Here is a 6,610-nt window from a genome sequence, read left to right as displayed (position 1 = left end):
AGGGAAATGCAAATTAAAACCACAATGAAATATCACCTCACACTTGTCAAAATGGCTAGTATCAAAGAGATGAAAAATAACAGGGAAACCCTGTCTGCAGAGCGGCTTTAGCCTGTGAGCAGCGAGACCCAGGGACAGTCTCAGCCCCGCTGCTGCTGACACCAAGAGACTGCTGAGCCCCGGTTCATAGGCCACCACTCACTTTCAGAAGGCCAAACTGGCCGAGTAGGCTGAGAGATATGATGACATGGCAGCCTGCATGAAGTCTTGTAACTGAGTAAGGAGCTGAATTGTCCAATGAGGAGAGGAACCTTCTCTCAGCTGCTTATAAAAATGTTGTAGAAGCCCGTAGATCATCTTGGAGGATCCTCTCAAGTATTGAACAAAAGACAGAAGGTGCTGAGAAAAAAACAAACAGTAGATAGTATGAGAATACAAAGAGAAAATTGAGATGGAGCTAGGAGATATCTGCAATGATTTACTCCTTTTTTGGAAAAGTTCTTGATCCCCAATGCTTCACAAGCAGAGAGCAAAGTCTTGAAAATGAAAGGAGACTACTACAGTTACTTGTCTGAGGTTGCTGCTGGTGATCACAAGAAGGGGATTGTGGATCAGTCACAACAAGCATACCAAGAAGCTTTTGGAATCAGCAAAAAGGAAATGCAACCAGCACATCCTATCAGACTGGGGCTGGCCCTTAACTACTCTGTGTTTTATTATGAGATTCTGAACTCCCCCAGAGAAAGCCTGCTGTCTTGCAAAGACAGCTGCCAATGAAGCTATTGCTGAACTTGATACATTAAGTCATACAAAGACAGCTGCCAATGAAGCTATTGCTGAACTTGATACATTAAGTCATACAAAGACAGCACGCTAATAATGCAATTACTGAGAGACAACTCGACATTGTGGACATCAGATGCCAAGGAGATGAAGCTGAAGCAATAGAAGTAGGGGAAAATTAACTGGCCTTCCAACTTTTGTCTGCCTCATTCTAAAATTTACACAGTAGAACGTTTGTCATCCATACTGTACCACAAATAGCTTTTTGTTTATGATTTTTGACAGGTTTATTTTACTTCTATTTGAATTTCTATATTTCTCATGTGGTTTTTATATTTAATGTTAGGGGATTAAAGCCAGTTAACATTTAGGGAGTTATCTGTTTTCATCTTGAGCTGGCCAATATGGGGATGTGGAATTTTTATACAAGTTATAAATGTTTGGCATAGTACTTTTGCTACATTGTGGCTTCACAAGGGTCGGTTTTAACACTTCCATATCTAAGCAAAGAAAACTGCCTACATATTGGTTTGTCTCGGTGGGGAATAAAAGGGATCATTGGTACCTTGGGTCCAGTCACAAGTAATTGTGGGCACTTTAAGGTTTGGAGCCTTTACATCCTAAAAGAATACTTTAGGAAATCTGTTACCAGCTTCTTATAGTTGAGGTATTCTAATGGTATCAGTGATTTGGAAACTATTGCCAATAAAGTAAACCACTTCCTCCCAGGCAGCAGTTAGGCATCTCTCCTTCTTGAGATCAGGGAAATCTCTATGAAAAGACTATATTCCAGCAGTCTCAATTGTGTGATAATTATTATCTTAATATGTGGTGTCCCCCACAGTCTTGTGAGATGAAGATATAGAGATTATTAATAGGCCACATTTGAGTTATTATTAATAGACCACATCTCAAGGCATCCTGCCTTGAGATCTAACTATCCTTATGCCTCCTGACTTTTGCTGTTGTGTGAATAATAAGATCACAAATTGTTTAACAACACAGGATATGTTACCGCTGTGGTGTCAGTTCCTGGATTTCATTTTAATAGATTTTTGACCAGAACGTACTCTCAAGGTAGTGTGACCATAATAGAATTTATTGTTTAAATTCTGGAATCTGTAGGCCAAATTTTGATGTGTAACCTTCCACAGCTTCAGCTGGGCTTGGCAGATTTGAAATTCTCTGAAAATTTTCTGTAGCGTCATTTTCCTGCATGTTGCTATTTTGCTGACCCTCTTTGTAAAAGCCCATGAGTTAAGTGCTGCATTTATATTGCAAGCTGTTCCTTTGATTTCTGAGATATGAGGCACTGAAGTAACATCTTGGACATTTCAAACTTCAGACTCCGTTCAGTCAAACAGCATTACTGTAGAAGAAGTTGTTTTGAACTTCATATACATGATAATGCCATAACTCCATCAAATGAATCACCTGAATTTTAGTTTTGACAAGCAAGATGGCTGTATGGAAAACTTGTTAATGTCCTTACTAAAGATTGTTGTGCTGAGATGGTTATACTAAAAGCCTAGATTTCACCACTACACAACTATCCATTTAACAAATCTGCACTTGTACTTTTTAAATCTATACAAATAAGAAATAATTTAAAAAATAAAAAGATTGTTGTGCTGATGTCACTGGCAAGAGGACTGCTTAAAGGGTTAAGATAATCAAATGCCCCATCCTAGGGGAGCCACATTTTTGTTAATAGTTTATATTAAGACAGAATGTGTATTTTCATATTTTAAATATTCTCTAATGATGATAATAATAGCAAAAATAAAAAGAATGCAAGATCCTCAACATATAAATCTTAGAGACCAAAGTAATAGCTCTCCTCAAATATGGTTACCCACCCTACTCTCCATAAAAAAGCAACCATAGTGAATAGTGCCGCAATAAACATATGTGTGCATGTGTCTTTATAGCAGCATGATTTATAATCCTTTGGGTATATACCCAGTAATGGCATGGCTGGGTCAAATGGTATTTCTAGTTCTAGATCCCTGAAGAATTGCCACACTGACTTCCACAATGGTTGAACTAGTTTACAGTCCCACCAACAGTGTAAAAGTATTCCTATTTCTCCAAATCCTCTCCAGCACCTGTTGTTTCCTGACTTTTTAATGATTGCCATTCTAACTGGTGAGAGATGGTATCTCAGAAAATGTGGCACATATACACCATGGAATACTAAATGAAGAGTTCATGTCCTTTGTAGGGACATGTATGAAACTGGAAACCATCATTCTCAGTAAACTATTGCAAGGACAAAAAACCAAACACTGCATGTTCTCACTCATAGGTGGGAATTGAACAAAGAGAACACATGGACACAGGAAGGGGAACATCACACTCTGGGGACTGTTGTGGGGTGGGGGGAGGGGGGAGGGATAGCATTAGGAGATATACCTAATGCTAAATGACGAGTTAATGCGTGCAGCACACCAACATGGCACATGTATACATATGTAACAAATCTGCACATTGTGCACATGTACCCTAAAACTTAAATTATAATAATAATAAAATTTAAAAAAGCAACCATAAAAATGTGTATTGACTCTTAAATTTTTAATGAGAAAAGAAGACTTTTTAATAAAAGAGGACTAGAGTAAAAAGTAAATATGGTAGTATAGATGTCATTAACCAAAAGCAATGTGGCATAAAACAATTTTTGTTAGCCTAGAACTTTCAAAGAATCTAGATCTAGACTTTTACTAGGTTTTTTTTTTTTTTGAGATGGAATTTCACTCTTGTTGCCCAGGCTGGAGTGCAATGGCACTATCTCAGCATACCTCAACCTCTGCCTCCCGGGTTCAAGCGATTCTCCTGCCTCAGCCTCCCAAGTAGCTGGGATTACAGGCATGCACCACCACACCCGGCTAATTTTGTATTTTTAGTAGAGATGAGGTTTCTCCATGTTGGTCAGGCTGGTCTCGAACTCCTGACCTCAGGTGATCCACCCAACTCAGCCTCCCAAACTGCTGGGATTACAGGTGTGCGAGACCATGCCCGGATTTTCTTTGCTTTTTAAAAATGAATTTTATTGTGTATATTTAGTATGTACAACATGATGTTATAAAATACATATATAGTAAAATGGTTACTATAATGGAGCAAATGAATAAATCTATTATCTCACATCGTTACCCATTTTTCTCCCTGTGGCAAGAGAAACTCATAGCCTACTCATTTAGCAAAAGTCTTGAATATAATGAACTAATTAATATTAACTATAGTCCTCATGTTGCACATTGCTGTCTAGTTGCATTGCCTAGTAATCCTCCCTTTCCTGAAACTGGTCCTTAAGTTGCACCTCATCCCTGATACCCCAACAGTTACTGGCAGTCATTTAGCAAAAATCCTAAATACAATGAACTAGTAGTATTAACTACAGTCCTTATGTTGCTAATTGCTGACCTGTTGCAGTACCTAGAAACCCTCTCTTTCTTGAGACTGATGCTTAAGTTACACCTCAGTCCTGATACCCCACCAGGTACTGGCAGCCTCCATTCTCCAAGTGCAAAACCCTGCCTCCATTCTCTGACCCCTAATAGGAATACTGCTATATGTAGACTGGTCTCTCATCATGACTACCTGGACACCCTACAGACATGCCCCATATCTCTGATTGGATACTGAGAAAACAACTGCTTTGAAAGCTAGGCTTGAGACAATGGAACACTCTTATATACTCTGTTTATGTTGAATGGCCTTTCTTTTCAGAACCATTCCTAGTAACCAAGCCACTGTCACCCAAGCTTGGCGTCATCCCACTCTGCTTCACCACAGTGAGTGGGTATCCACTACCACTGCCCATGTTGTTCAGGTACCAGCATGTACATCTTTCCTTTGTGACTTGTCATGTATTCTTAGAGCTCTTCAGTTATATACATTATCTCCTTTGTTCAGTCTTAGGTTCCATCATAATGCCTATTTGTGAGCTAAGGTCTGAGGTTCCCAGGCTTTCGTATTTCAGTAGTATCATATTGAATCTATTAATAGTCTAATCATTTTGCTGTCCCAAATATCATTGCCTATTCATTTTTTTTCCAGTTAGTGGGTAGATTTGAGCAGTTTCAATGATGATTTCAAAAAATATGATTTTGATTTTGGAAGCAAAATAACTGTCTTAACCATCTGAATTTTTGCCAATCACATTTGGATAGTTGGCCAATATAATAGGTCTTTTTAAATTCCACAGAATAATTTTGCATGACTGTTTATGATCAAATTACAGATTACGTAGGACATTTTTATTCCCAGTGGTCTATAAATAAAACATCACCTAGACTCGTTTACATTTAGTAGGGACTAAACAGAGTAGATCATTTGGTGTATACCCAGCTATAAATTCTGATTTTATGACACTTCGAAGCCTAAACCTTGTTGGTAACTGGATAACTGGTGAATCTTCAGTTCTTGCAATAGGTAAATTATATCATCCATAAATAGGCTAATAATGCATGAAGCACTTGAGATTTTCAGTTATATTCTTACAGAAATTGCCAGTGGTTTTCCTTTTCAAGCAAAATGGAATGTAGAGAGTAGAAAACTCATTTCTTTCTTAACTGCAAAATAAAAAAAAAATTCTTTAATTTTATGTGGTTTCATTCCTTACTTAGAGCATTAACTAGCTGGAGGAAAATTTATCCAAATTGCTTTTTTTAAAACAAGTTTTCAAAGTAATATTCATTTAAGGCAGACAAAAACTTTTGCAGTGCCTATCTGATGTTACTGTTGACATCGACAATTTGTACTATTTATAGTAGTGCACTCATTTAAAAATTCTCCTTCCACTGCCTGCCAAGTGCCTATTTATGATAAATCTGCTTTGGTCTTTATGAATACATTCTAAAATTATATTAATCCATTCTTAGCTAATATGGACATAAACTATCTTGGTAAAAAAAAATTATAAAGGACTGACTATAAGACCCATTCTTTCAAGGATCTGTTTCACGTTTACACGAAATTATGATGTGTCTGCCTATGAGAATTGTGCCTTCTTCTAAAATGCCATTGAAACATTTTATCAAATGATTCTTAAAATAGTCCTTCAAATATTCTTAAAAAATTCTGCAGTCAGCCCATCTTATCCTGCGTTTCAGGGATGGGATTTGAAACAGTGGTTGGTTGAAGAGGAACAGCTCCAGTCTGCAGGTCCCAGCATGATCGATGCAGAAGACAGGTTATTTCTGCATTTCCAACTGAGGTACCTGGTTTATTCTCATTAGGACTGGTTGGACAGTGGGTGCAGCCCACAGAGAGTGAGGCAAAGCAGGGTGGGGCATCACCTCACCTGGGAAGCACAAGGGGTCAGGGGATTTCCCTTTCCTAGACAAAGGAAGCCATGACAGACTACTTGGAAAAACAGGACACTCGCACACAAATCCTGTGCTTTTTCCAAGGTCTCAGCAACCAGCAGAGAAAGTGATTCTCTCCTGTGCCTGGCTCAGTGGCTCCGACACCCATGGAGCCTTGATCACTGCTAGCGCAGCAGTCTGAGATCAAACTGCGAGATGGCAGCCTGGCTGGGGGAGGGATGTCCACTATTGCTGAGGCTTGAGTAGGTAAACAAAGCCTCCAGGAAACTTGAACTGAGCGGAGAACAGTGCAGCTCAACAAGGCCTATGGCCTCTAGACTCCACCTCTGTAGGCAGGGCATAGATGAACAAAAGGCAGCAGACAACTTCTGCAAACCTAAATGTCCCTGTCTGACAGCTCTGAAGAAAGCAGTGGTTCTCCCAGCATGGCGTTTGAGCTTTGAGAATGGACAGACTGCCTCCTCATGTGGGTCCCTGAACCCTGTGCGGACTAA

At 39.0% G+C, this 6,610-nt stretch overlaps 1 pseudogene; it reads left to right on the top strand.

Annotated features, from left to right (window-relative positions):
• The first annotated feature begins 214 nt into the window (after window positions 1–214).
• On the top strand, window positions 215–965 carry LOC100936261 (14-3-3 protein zeta/delta-like; annotated as a pseudogene).
• The last annotated feature ends 5,645 nt before the right edge of the window (window positions 966–6,610 follow it).

The sequence above is a fragment of the Pongo abelii genome, chromosome X, assembly GCF_028885655.2.
Source record: "Pongo abelii isolate AG06213 chromosome X, NHGRI_mPonAbe1-v2.0_pri, whole genome shotgun sequence".
NCBI classification, from domain to species: domain Eukaryota; kingdom Metazoa; phylum Chordata; class Mammalia; order Primates; family Hominidae; genus Pongo; species Pongo abelii.
This window is presented reverse-complemented; position numbering and strand designations above follow the sequence as displayed.